The sequence below is a fragment of the Carlito syrichta genome, unplaced genomic scaffold (genome assembly GCF_000164805.1).
Source record: "Carlito syrichta isolate Samal-C Ts95f unplaced genomic scaffold, Tarsius_syrichta-2.0.1 Scaffold316389, whole genome shotgun sequence".
Classification (NCBI taxonomy): Eukaryota; Metazoa; Chordata; class Mammalia; order Primates; family Tarsiidae; genus Carlito; species Carlito syrichta.
The window spans coordinates 1,059,973-1,074,136 of NW_007260485.1; the positions used below are offsets into that span (position 1 = coordinate 1,059,973).

The 14,164-nt window shown below is 37.6% G+C and overlaps 1 long non-coding RNA gene across 1 annotated transcript; it reads left to right on the top strand.

Annotated features, from left to right (window-relative positions):
* The first annotated feature begins 22 nt into the window (after positions 1 to 22).
* Positions 23 to 9,645, top strand: LOC110594594. Its single transcript, XR_002481333.1, has 3 exons — positions 23 to 143; positions 606 to 737; positions 9,412 to 9,645. It is a non-coding gene; the product is annotated as an uncharacterized LOC110594594 (long non-coding RNA).
* The last annotated feature ends 4,519 nt before the right edge of the window (positions 9,646 to 14,164 follow it).

Below are 14,164 nucleotides of genomic sequence, written 5' to 3' on the forward strand. Positions count from 1 at the left end.
CCAGTTGCACTTCCCTCCTAGGCGCTGGGGAGGATACAAACCTTGGTAAAAACAGAATTGAAGGGAGTGGGCGTCGAAGCAGAGGGTCTGAAGTTCACCACTGCTAGAAGGGGAGGGGAGTGGAAAGGCCCTCGATGAAGAAGGTACAGTAAATAAATGCCCAGGGCTATGGTGGGCTGGGAAACTGAATGAAAGGGTCTAGCCCAGGCTGGAGGTCAAAAGAAAAAGGGGAAATAGTGAATTGATTCTCGGAGTGTCTCTTCAGTCTCTTTTCTGCCCCACCTCTCTATTCTCATTCCTACCGCTATTCCAAGCCACCTTCTGGGAGGCGCCTGAGCCTCCCTTTTCTGCCTCTCTCCGTCTGGTGTGAGTCGTTGAAGCGCCATTTGGTTTCTCATTCCCTTTATGTCTTGGCAGTTTGCAGTACAAACATACCTTGGATGTCTAGAGAGAGAGAGATATGTAGAGAGAGAGGAAGACTTTTAATTAGATATAATCTCGTTTGCTCCTACAACCCTACACCCAGAGAATAATAACAGATATCATTTGTTAAGTTGTTAGTCTGGTACAGCATTTTACATACACGGTATCATTTGATCTTCCAGACAACCTCCTTAGGATACAGGCCCAGAATGGAAATGATTTGCTCAAGCTTACGCAGCCGCTAAATGACTGGATAGACATTCAGACCTCAACCTGTATGTACCCTTTTACAGATAGGGACACAGGCAGGAAAGGTAAGGCCATTATTACATAAAATATAACCAGCTTTTGATTACTATTACTTTATAGTTTACACAATATGTTCGCGTATGTCATCTCATCCTCACACCAGTCCTGTACTGCCTTTTTTTTTTTTTTTTAACCAGGTGTTGTTTACTTCATTTACATTTAGGGAAATTTGGACGTGAAAGCGCCAAGAGGTGAAAAATAGAAATTAAAAAAACAATTAGGAAAACTGAGACTAAAGGAATTAAGTGACTTGGCCGAATTCCAGGGAGTCCATTCTCACACCCAGAAGGTGCTTTTTACACTACTTCCTACAAAAGAACAAATTGTGATGCTCAAATATTTTGCTCGGCCTCGGGGTCTTCCTTAGTGACTCAGGGATGTTTATTTAGCATTAAGGAGGCACCAATTTTTGTTCTATCAGTTGTGTGCTAGGAAACTGCTTCTTCATGCAAAACTTAATATATTAGTTGAAAGCTAGTGTTATTTTATTAATAATTTTTAATACAATCAGCCCCTTTCACATATTCTGGAAATTCTTGCTTTCTGAAACCTTAGTGTTACCTTAGATAAGTGACATTTTGTAAACACTTGGCACAAAATAGAGGCATCAGTGCAGTCCGTGAAATCATTTGAGTTTTTTGTTTGTTTTAGTAAATAGACTCTGATGCTTTGAATTGAATCTTCTGTAAGATAAGATACTCATAAAGGGTATTCGTTCTGATTTACACCTAATAATTGTTTACAGTTTCCTTCCAAAACAATTATGTATTTGAAAGAAAAATCCTTTGAGTGTTAATTATTTTCTAGTCAATTGTACCTGGCCTGCGCATAAATATTGTTACCTTTATAATAGATCTTTAAGCTGCGCTCGGTGGCTCAGCCTGTAATCCCGCGCCTTTGGGAGGCTGAGATGAGTGGATTGCCTGAGCCCGCGGGTTTGAGACCCGCCTGGGCAACTTGGCGAGACCTCATCTCTACAATCAATCAAAAACTAGCCAGACGTGGTAGCGCGCGCCTGTAGTTCCAGCTACTCGGATGGCTGAGGCGGAAGGATTGGCGGAGCCCAGCAGGTCGAGGCTGCGGTGGCCGGGAGCGGCCGCTGCACTCCAGTCTGGGCGACAGAGTGAGACTCCAACTCAAAAAAAAAAAAATAATAATAATAATAATAGATCTTCATTACAAGTTATGTATCTTGAAAGGTATATTTTTCTTTTCTTTTTTTAAGAGACAGAGTCTTGCTCTGTCACCCAAGCTAGAGGTGGAGGGCAGTGGTGTGATCATAGCTCACTGCAGCCTCAAATTTCTGGGCTCAGTTGAAGTCAAACAAGAAGTCAAACTTCTAGCCTCAGCCTCCCAAGTAGCTAGGACTATTTGCACACCACCACACCTGGTTAATTTTTTAAAAAATTTTTTGTAGAGACAAGGTCTCACTATGTTGCCCAGGCTGGTCTTGAACTCCCGACCTCAAGCAGTCCTCCCACTTCAGCCTCCCAAAGTGCTGGAATTACAGGCATGGGCTTTACCATGCTCAGCCTTTTAAATTTTTTCTCACAGAATTAATTCATGAAGGAAAAATTGTTTATTTTTATTCTGACAAAAGTTTGGTGGTAACTACACAGATATGTCTTGGAACTGATTTTTAATTGAATGCTTATAAGTGGAGAAATTGTGTATGCCCTTTTAATGGAAATTATTTTATGCTGCAACTAAGAAGTTATACCAGCAGCAAAACTTTATTTTTCTCATACAGAATCCAAAGAATTGAATTATTAAAGCCTTGGAGCACACATGAAATGACAGCAGTCTACAGTTCTAACACTGTCATGCTTTTTTATGCCTTTACATCACCAAGCCAGATTTCCCTGTTGATGATACATATGAATAGTGAAGTTGATTTTTTAAAATTGCATCTGAGTATGTCATTCTGAATCATACCTTGACAAAATAACCACTTCTACCCCACTGGAGAAATGAGAAGCCTTTCTCTGGCTTGTCAAGCACAGTCCACTTGACTGGTCCAGTGTTCATTTCCCCATATAGAATTTTGAGTAGTTAAGAACGTTCTTTTGTAAACAAAATTTGCTATTTAAACTCATTTGTTGCTATATTTCTTATAGTTTTAAATATTATACTTTTAGGGAAAGAAATAGAAATACCCTGGTATAAAGCATAATTAATGAGGGAAGGGGAGGAGATAAGTTTCCAAGCAATTGTAAAATTAAGTTAGATCATTTAACTTGAAAATCAATTATATAATAAATCTGTAAATGCCGTCAGAGTTCAGAAAATAGGAAAGCTAGCATAAATAAAGGGGCAATGAAATTAACCATGCCTAGTCTAACATTTGAATTAATTCTTTATTACCAGCACTTAGAAGGCATGGTGACCTACAAAGTAATTAAAAAAAAAAAAAGTTTTGTTATGGCAAAAATATGACATACTGTTTTGTATAAGGCCATAGGAGTGTAGAAAGCCTCTAACTTGTTTATCCAGGATTCATATGCTTCCTTCCTTTTCCTCCCAAATTCCATGTTCTTAATTGCCTAATAAACATTCACAGGGTCTTTGTGGGGTAGATAACTTGTTCTTGTCTCAGTATTCCATATGGAAAAAAGAACTTGTCATCTAATGTTACCTGCACTGATCCACATCTCTTCTAACACCATCACTCCAGCATTACCCCAGTATCTGAATTGCCAAAATGCAGCTAAAACTGAAATTCATTTTTTTTCATAATTTCTAGTATGGCACTTCTAAACTTCCTATATTGCTTTTAACAAGCATGGTAAATGTAAAAGCAGAAGTCATCTGCTTGGTGTTTCATATTTATATATTTAAGGATGAGAGTCATAGCTTTGGGGATTCTTATAAGTTGACCATATACTTGCTCATATAAATTGTACATCTGTACTAAGAAGTGACTGTGTTGTTCCAGATCCCTACCACATGCAGTTCGACACAGTTGCAAGCTTTGGTTGAATCTTGGGTTGAGTATGTCCGGGACTAATTACTGAAGTAGGTAGTATAAGGACTTAAAATGATGTAAAATACCATCTCTGTGCCAAAGGAGCTTAGAGTTTAATAGAAGAGAGAGAGGCTCAACTAAATTGTTCATAAATATAAGTAGAGGAAATATATCACAAGTGTTATGAAAAATTGAGGACTTATTATAGGGTAGGTATTTTGAATATATTATCTTAATCTTTAAAACACTCCTGTGAGATAGTTAGTATTGTAACTCCAAAAGGTTAACATTATCATCATTTTTATTACCACCAGCTAGGAAGAAGCAGAACTGAGCTGCAAATAAAGGTTTTCCTTGTTCAGCATTCACTCTTTCCGCGACATCACAGCTATTTACTGATATGAAAGAGAATTGACCAAGAAGTAGTGGCCAGTAGCCAAACTTGGCTTAGGTGTGTTTTTATTGGGCTAGCAGCAATTTAATTTTTTTTTTTTTTTAATGTGAATGTCTTTGGGCAGTGGCCAGCACTTCATTCTTTAAGGTCTTACACCAGGAGACAAATTACCTGCCTAGCCCCAGAAAGCATTTGGGATTTCTGCATCAGGCAGTAACTCGGGACAGGAGGGGTTATTCTCAAAAGACTCATGGAGAAACTTCATGAGCCATGTGTGCAACAGTGGAAGGAGGGCTTTGTGACAAGAGTTCCAGAGAGCACTCAGGGAAGAAAGATTGGCAATATTTATCATTGGGTATATAAAGGTGAGAGAGATCAAGTACAGACTACAAGTTACGCCTTTGCACAGTAGTCCTCAAACTTTAGTGAGCATCAGAATCAAATGGAAGGCTTGGTAAAACACATTATATTAGAATGAGTATGTCTGAGATGGAACCTGAGAATTTACATCTCTAGCAAGTTTTCTGGTTGCAGATCCTGCTGGTCCAAGGTTCTCACTTTGTGAATCACGGCTTACCAAATTGTAGGGCAATTTTAGGAAATGTCTTGTTACTGTGTTTCTCTTATTTTAAGTAAAAAAGGAAGTGCTCGTTGTAGAATGTTCAGAAAATAAGTGAAAAAGAAGAAAATTTAAATAATCTGTTATCAGAGGTTATAAGTGTTAACATTTTTAATGAATCATTCAAACTTTTTTTCTATCTGTATATAGTATGTACTTTATTAAGAAACCCAACTTGTGTCATAATAATAGTAGCTATTAACACCTATTTAGCATCTACCATGCATCAGAGTCTTTACGTGTAGTGTTTACTTAATCATTATATCTCTATGGAGCAGGTACTATTATTATCATTCCTATTTTTCAGATGAAGAAACTGAGACACAGATTAAATAACTTGCTCAGTGTCTCATTGCTAATATGTGGCATATTAGGATTAAAACCAGAGCAACCTGGTGCTAGAGCTTGTGCATTTAATCACTGTGTTATACTGACTCTTCTGCTGTACATATTGTTTTTGACCTGTATTGTTTTAATTACCTCATGAACAATCTTGGTATCATTAAATTATTTTGGTCAACATTTAACTTTTAAAAATTATATATATATATATGTTTAGAGACAACGTTCTTAAGTATACACAAAAATAATATAAAAAATATTCATGCAGCCACTACTAAATTGAACAAATGCTCATTTTTCAGCATATTTGCCTTAGAATCTTCCCTCCAAAAGCACATTGTCAATTTAATAAGACTAAGATTTTGAGGCTTAATTTTACATAAAACAAAATTATGCCTTGTGAGTTTTAAAGGAAATCACCATTTCCATTAAAAAAAAATAGGAAATCCTTTGAACTTAGTTATAGAGGAAGAATTTCTATGTAGTAAACATCTCATAATTATTGATGGCATTATCATGCCATCCTAGTGGATTCTCTTCTCCCTTGAACACCCTGGTCCAAGCATGGAGCAAAACTCTTTCTTCACAGTACTTTATTAATTGCTTGGTGTGAAAGGTAATAAACATGGATAGTAGCTAGGTAATATGACTTGTATGGCTTACTCAGCTTTCAGATTGCTGGGCCTACCTCCATGTGGTGAAGGTCAAATTCCCATCTTGGAACTGCAACAGGACTGTCTGCAGTGAGGGAAATGTCTTATGCCTATGCTGTTCAATATGGCAGCCACTAGCCACATGTAGCTGTTAGGCACTTGAAATGTGGCCAGTACAACTGAAGATTGTTAATGTTGTTTAATTTAGCCACATGTGGTTAGTGTAGTTTCAGTATTGGACGTCACGGCACTAGGTCCTCTGAATGCACATTAAAAGTAATTTGTCCTTGGCCAGGCATGGTAGCTCAACGTCTGTAATCCCAGCACTTTGGGAGGCAGAGGCAAGAGAAATGCCTGAGCCCAGAGGTTTGAGACCAGCCTGGGCAAATTGGCAAAACCTCATCTCTATAGTAAATAGAAAATTAGCCACATGTGGTGGTGTGCACCTGTGATTCCAGCTACTTAGAAGACTGAGGTGAAAGGACAACAGGTCAAGACTGCAGTGGTTGTGAGCATGCCACTGCAACTCCAATCTGAGCAACAAAGTGAGACTCCGACTCAAATATAATGATAATAATAATAAGTCCCAAAATGAGTGTATTTTTGTTAACAGTAAATTATACCACAATAAAATTAATTTTTTAAAGTAAAAGAAAAAAAAGTTGAGCTCTAAAGCTAGAAGTTCTATATTCAGTCTGTCTAAAGCATGCGTCCTTCAACCCCATTTCTTTACTGAAGACCAACAAAATCATCACTACAACATATCGGACACTGTGTGATCTGACTTCTGGCTTCTCTGACATTTCTGTGGCTTGTGTGTTTCAGCCACACTGGCTTCCTTGTTGGTCCTCAAACACTCCCAAGTACGTTCCTGTCTCAGCGTTTATACTTGTTCTTCTCCCAGGTTGAATTCATGTAGATGTCTGCTCAGATCTCAGCTCCAGTGAGATGCCTTTCCTAACCAACCTCTCTAAAACAGCCCCTCTATCTTTTTCTCCATTCCCTTATCCCACTCGTTTTCTTTATACCACTAATCATCTGAACGTATATAATTACTGGTATTTTGTCCTCCTTCCTCCAGACTATAGGGCTCTTTATAAAGGCAGGTGGTTTGTTGATTGTTGGATTCCCTGTACCAAGCACACAATAGCTTCAATAAATATTGTTGAATGAATGAATGTCTATCATCCATGACAGTGTGTCTCAGCCTGAGATCCAAGTGTATGTTGTTTTTTAAATTTTATGTTGTCATTTTGCTGCTAACCTAAAGCAAAGTAATATTTATTATTTTCCAGATGAGCACTTTAAAACATGAAGTTTTGAGTGCCTGAGTTCACATTGAATTTAGGATTTTTTGGTATCAGTTGAAAGCCAGAGGACATTGTGATAAAAGATTTTGTGATCATTTTGGTAGAGAAAAGAAGTGGGAGAGTTGAGTCATCACATGTCATGCAATAAACTCAGTACTATAACTGTCAGTGCCACTTTTCTACTAACAAATTGTATAAAACACACACACACAAACATACATGCATATACTTGAATTTGTAACAACTTAGTTGCTATAAGTAAAATAGTAAATATTCAGTAAAGAATTATTATTTTTTTGGTTCCGAGTAATAGTTAGATTAGATACTATTTAATTCAGATTTCAAATGCTTAAAAATACTAACCTTATCTTAAGATGGATAAGACTACTTTACAGAGAGTTACCAAATAATACTCAAATAAAATTAGTTTTCCGGGATTTTGTAGCACAAAAATATGTGTTAAAATATAAGATCTGATTATCTTGCATTTGTTCAAAAGACCTAGAAGTTAGTACATTGTATGTATGCAAACAGATGTTATTTGTATTGACATTTTTAAACATACAGAGACACATTTAATATAGAAATAGATCATAAGTTGAATTTTAATGGTCATAAACCTAACATTTTACAATTCAGATTACTAGTTTTGTTTTGTTTTTGAGTCAAAGTCTCACTCTGTCACCCACACTGGAATGCAGTGGCACGATCACAGCTCACTACAACTCTGCAGCTTTTTGACTGCCTGGTCACAGGTGATCCTTCTGCCTCAGCCTCCTGAGTAGCTAGGACTATAGGCACATACCCTGATGCGTGGCTAATTTTTTATTTTTTATTTTTTTGTAGAGACAAAATATTGCCATTGTTGCCTAGACAGATCTTGAACTTCTGGGCTCAAGCAGAGTGCTGGTATCACAGTTGTGAGCCACCCCACCTGGCCAAAATGACTATTTATTTTAAACCCCACCTCCAGCCAAAATCACCATTAATTTTAAATGAAATAACTAGTGTCATTGGAGCAGGAAAATACTTATCACTGCAGTTGTGTTACCTTTGCCTCATCCTCCTGCTTTTCCCCTTTGTTTGCAACCTAAAAAATATGAAAGAAAATAAAGTTTAAGAGTGTACTTAAGTGAAACACTTGTTATATCCTCATTCTAGTAACAGTCTTTTGTTTTTGTAGAAGGGCCTGATCCCTCTCTTTGAACCATGTAACTCTGACCCCCCCAAACAAAGTCTAATTCAGTTCCTTTTGTGAGTATGGCATAAAAATCAGAACAAGCAGTACCTGATACATTTTTTACATCTATAACTGCAGAAGAGCACAGGTGTAATCCTGCACAATTATTTTTTAACCCTCTGGATAATTTAAATTCTTTCACATTATTCCATATAATATTTTATATCACGCATCTTATATTGTGTCATTTAAGATGTAAGTGAACCATAATGATGATGTGTAAGAATTAAAATCCAAGGCAGTCTGCAAGAAGGGATTGTTATTTAGGTGAGCAGAAGTTTATTGTAGGAAGTTACACGTGTGTACTAAATTAAAGTATCAGGCCAAGGTGTCCACAGATCACATTGGAGAGTGCCTCCAATTGAGCATCGGTAAATTCATAGTAAATGGACCACATCCTTGACAAGCACGTCCCATGCAGCATTTTCCTGTTCAAATATTAATTTCCACATAGTCTGGCGTCTGGCAGGGTATATGCCTCGAATTCTTAGGATATTAATAGGCATCATGTTGAAGGAAGTGTTCTGTAGTTAAACATAGATTAAATTAGTTTTATACTTTTCCATTGTAGGACTTCTTGGAGCCTTTCTGTGCTAATGCCATTGTGACTTTCCAGAGAGCAGCAGTGATGACTCCAGAATGTCTAGGGAGAAGGGCTTAGTGTCTGGCATCTGCTTGGGGCATATGACATTAAGATATGTCCTTCTGCACCTTGTTTCATTTGGAGTGCACATTTTGTGATTATTTAGAGATGCTATAGGGATAATGGGGGTGTTAGTGCCCTAAGCCACCTCTTGGCACTATTATTAATATGTGGCATTTCCACACTTTGGCCATTAAACCATTTTGAACCTGTGTCAGAGGCACACACTTTACGAAAAAAGCAATACAGACAACACCACTTGTTATGATTTTTGCTTTTATCAATGTGCATGAAAAGGTCTTCTGCATCCCTATGATCCATTAATGCATTCTCATATTTTCTTGTAATTTATTTAAAGTTTTTCCATTTAAATGTTTTAATCCAGTTGAAAGGTGTTTTTGTATGTGATGTAAGAGAGTGATTCAACTTATTTTATTTATTTATTACAAAATGCCAGTTATCTCAAAACTTTGCATTAATGTGCGTTGTTGTTGTTGTTGTTGTTTTTTTCAGGTACAGAACTCTTCAGATCAAACCTTAACAATGAATTCAATATGCAAAGCAGATAAATGTAGTTGAAGTGGGAAGGACTGAGAACTATCCCAACCATCCAGCACCTCCTATACACATTTTCACTGTCCCCTCAAGGGGAGGCTGCAGGGAATACTTTGAAAAGTATTGGGAAAATGTATCCTCATAAATGACTTGAAATGCCACCTTTGCAATATACCACATGAACTTTTTTTTTTTTTTTTTGGAGTCTCACTGTGTCACCCAAGCTGAAGTGCAGTGGCATACATGCTTATGACCACCCCAGCGCTGACCTGCTGGGCTCAGGCAGTCCTTCTGTCCCAGCCTTCCAAGTAGCTGGAACTATAGGCGCATGCTACCATGCCCAGCTAATTATTTATTGTAGAGACGAGGTCTCACCAAGTTGCCTGGGCTGGTCTCGAACCCGTGGGCTCAGGCAATCCACTCGCCTTGGCCTCCCAAAGTGCTGGGATTACAGGCTGAGCCACTAAGCCCAGCTAACATTTTTACCTTTTAAATTATTTTCCTATTTTTTTGCAAATCTAGTACTTCAGTTAATTTAAGAAGTTCAAGAGCTTTATAATATAACAGAAGAAGAAATTGGAATGTCTAATATGTAGAATAAATAGCAATGTAAGTTGGATTTTTTTCTTGACCTGTAAAATTAGCATAGATGTGCAACATCGGCAAGATATTAAATTAATATATTAAATCTCTTTAATATAATATAGAGAAGGTTTTACTTGTTAAAGCTATATATTGGTAGGTCATTTGAAATGGATGTCAAAAGTTTACTCATCTCTTTTGATCTAGCAGATCATTCATAGGACTTAACCCTAAAGAAATAAACAGAAATGTATGGGGAAAATTCTATATTGTTTATATTATTGATTTTTTTTTAAGAGACAATGTCCCACTCTGTCATTCAGGCTAGAGTACGGTGCTGCAACCATAGCTTATTGCAGCCTTGAACCCCTGGGCTCAAGTGATCTTCCTACCTCAGCCTACCAAAGAGCTGATATTACAGGCATCAGCCAACACAGCTGGCTATTATTGATACTATTGAAATTATCCAAATGTTGAACAGTGTGGAACTGGTTAAATGAATCATGGCACATCCCCATGAGATGGGATACTCTTCAACTATTAAAGTGATGTTATAGAAAGAAAAATATTGAATACTTGTGATGAATATAGCTCTATACCAAATAACTTAATTGCACAGTCTTACTTAAGCCTAACAATATCTTTACATGATAGGTGTTATTCCTTGATAAGAACACACTCAGAGAGGTTAGGTAAAGTTCCAACAGTAAAGTAGTGTTGCTAGAATTCAAACCATGCCTGTCTTAACCCTTGTTCTTAACCACTGTCATAATGATAAGGGAGAATATTCACTATTTCCTGATAAGTTGTCTTTTTAGTGCACTTAAGCTGACAGTAAACAGCAAAACAAAAAACTCCCTTCACTCCCTTCTATATATAATCTCTTCTTCCTTTCCAAACTTGCTAGACTTGATAATTTTTTCCCCAAAATGAATCTGCATTTTAAAAAATTGTTTTCAGAAGTATTACATGCCTACTCTAATAATTCAAACAGTACAGAAGATTATAAAGTAGCTGCCTCTTGGTGATATGTCTGTATATGTTAGGATACATTTGTAGGCTCTTTGTGTTCCCTCAATTCTACCTGTTCTTGCTCTGGTATCAGCTTGTAGGTCCTGGTTGGGAATGGAGATAGACTGGAAAAGTGGACTGAGTAGAGCACAGTTGTGAATGGTTGACTTTCAATACAGAGGGTCGAGTTTGTATGTGGTGATTAGAAATGCTGGTTCTGGAGACTAACTGGCTAGATACAGTCCTAGCTCTGCTACCTACTAGCTGTTTAAACTTGGACAAACTTGTTCTCTCTATGCCTTAGTGTCTTCATCTCTAAAATGAAGGTAGTCATTGAATCTACCTCATGAGGTTATAGTGAGGATTAAATGGGTTAATGTGTGTAAAGTGCTTAGAACAGTGTATGGGACATCATAAGTGCTCAACCGTTAGCTATAATTATTATTTGTGCAGAGATGGGAAAAGAGAAGAGAAATAACTTATGAGTGTTTAGTATGTGTTACATGCCTACACAGTTTCCCCAACTTGATCTTTATGAGTTAGAAATTTTTCTTATTTTCTTTTTAAACAGATGAGAAAACTAAAATTCAGGGAGGTGACATATGGAAGCAGTAGAGTGAGTCATTAGACTCATTTCTAGGACTAATGATAAGATAAATACTGAAAGCTACTTGGCCAAGAAACAGCAAAATACTGACAAATGAGATGGGAAACAGACCTGCAAAGCCATAAACCCTCTAGGGCCAAGGGACAGTGTTTTAAGGAAGGGTCCCCCAAACCTCTGGGGCCATGGACTATTAGAAACCAGACCGTACAGCAGGAGGTGAGTGGTGGGCAAGAGAAGCTCCACCAGTGAGAAGAACAGCAGTGGCAATAGATTCTCAAAGGAGCACCAACCCAATTGTGAACTGTGCATGTGAGGGATCTAGGTCTAGCGATCCTGGTGAGAATCTAATGCTTGATGATTTCAGGTATTAGATCCTAACCCCATCTGTGGAAAAATTGTCTTCCATGAAACCAATCCCTGATGCCAAAAAAGGTTGGGGACCCATGTTTTAAGGTACAGGATTGTGTAGGTGTCTTTGCTGGTATCAGAAAGCTATGCTTTGACAACCCAACTGCTTTTAATGTTGGTTGTGTTTTCTTTATTTCCTATTTTATTTTCCTTTTGCACGTTCTAAAATTATTTCTGAATTATCATTCTATCTCATTTATGCTTCGGGGGAGCACAAGGAAAACTCCATCTTCTGCTGGAGTTTTCATAGAGAATGTTTCAGCTAGAGACCAGGTGTGCCAGGTTTCAAATCCCAGAAGCCCAAGAGGGAAAAGAGCTACAGAAAGGAAAAGACTTTCTCCAGAGGTTTTGCAGTCTTCTCTGCTCTAACTTGGGACAGTCTTAGACAATATTTCCTAGGGGATGGCCTTTCACTTACTCATCTGTCCAGCATGACTCATCCCCAAGAGTGTTGAGTAAGTGAAAATTTTCTGTATTCGTGTACTTGTGACTTACAAAATGTGATATGGAAGGAACATGGACTTTGGAGTCAGACAGACTTGATAACTCAGGCGTGATACTCCTGGCTTTGTCATTTAGTATTTCTATAATTTGGGGCAAGTTAACTTCTCTGGGTTTACTCATAAAAAATGAGAATAAATGAAACCTACTTCCCAGAATTGTTATGAAAATTAAATGAGGCTGCGAAAATGAAAGTAGACAGTATAACCACTAACACACACTGGCTCTCAGGCTTTTTCTGTCCCTGTCAGGTGTGGGTTTGGAACGACATTTGGCTGTGTTTTATTATCTTTGTATTTTTCTACTATATCTAATGCAGTGCTTTGTTTACAATGAGCATCCTGTAAATGCTGACTGAACAACATGGCCTACATGCACAGGAACTGAACAATGGGTATACAAATTTGAGATGTGTTTTAATGCTCATTAATTTATCCTGTCAAAGAGAAACTTCCATTTATAGATAAATAAGAGGAAGGGTCAGGGCTGAAAAGTTGAGCAGGTTGTTCGTGGGGCCACTAGGCTCCAGTGGGAAGAGAGGACTAGGCTCTCACCTCCTCTGCTTGCAAAATCCTGTGGAGGATTGCAGCCACCTGATGGCACCGTGTTTCAGTTTATTCGAAGGCAGCCTTCTGTGGGTGATGATGCCTCCCTGAAAGAGTATTACAAAGAATGCCCATACACCCTTCGCAGTTTCCCAAATGGTAATATTTTCCCACATTGGCTTTACCTTTGTTTCTCTATATTGCATACACAGATTATATTTTGTGAACTACTTAGTAGAAATTTGCAAACATGCCTATTTCCCCCCTGAATATCCCAGTGCTTGTTTTCTAAAAACAAGGACATTCTCTTACATATTCATAGAACAATTATCAAAATCCAGGAAACTAGCATGGATACAATACTGCTATCTAATCCACAGATCTTGATCACCATTTACCACTTGTCGTAATAATGTCCTGTAAGTAAAAGAAAATCTTGGATCATGCATTGCTCTCTGTTGTATGCCTTTAGTCTCTTTTACTCTGAGCAATTCCTCAGTCTAGCTTTGTCTTTCATGACATTGACATAAGAATACAGGCCAGTTATTTTTGTACAATATCCTTCCATTTGGATTTTTCTTTTCCTTTCTTCCTTACTCTGTCCTACTGCCTTCACCCCATTTCCCCCCTCTACTTCCTTATTCCTTTCTTATTCTTTATATCAGTTTAGGTAGAGCTAAAACTTCACCTCTTCACTCATTTCCGTTTCTCCCTGCTTCTCCTTTCCTTTGTCAAGGAACCTGCTTTCTTAAATGTTTTTGTCCTTTTACCATGTATAATAAAATCTATAGACATTGAATTTTTGGTATCTGTGAGACTTGCTTTGTGACTCAGTATAGGATCACTTTTATAAGTCCCATGTAACCTAAGAAAGAATGTGTACTCCTTTAATTATTTGAATGAGTTAATAGCTGTAAAGTGCCTGATGTATCATAAGCACCATAAAAGTGTAGTGCCAAAAGTTAAAAATAGTAATCTGGACGTAGAGTTATAACTATATGTGTATGTGTGTGTGTGTGTGTGTGTGTGTGTGTGTGTGTGTGTGTGTGTGTGTGTA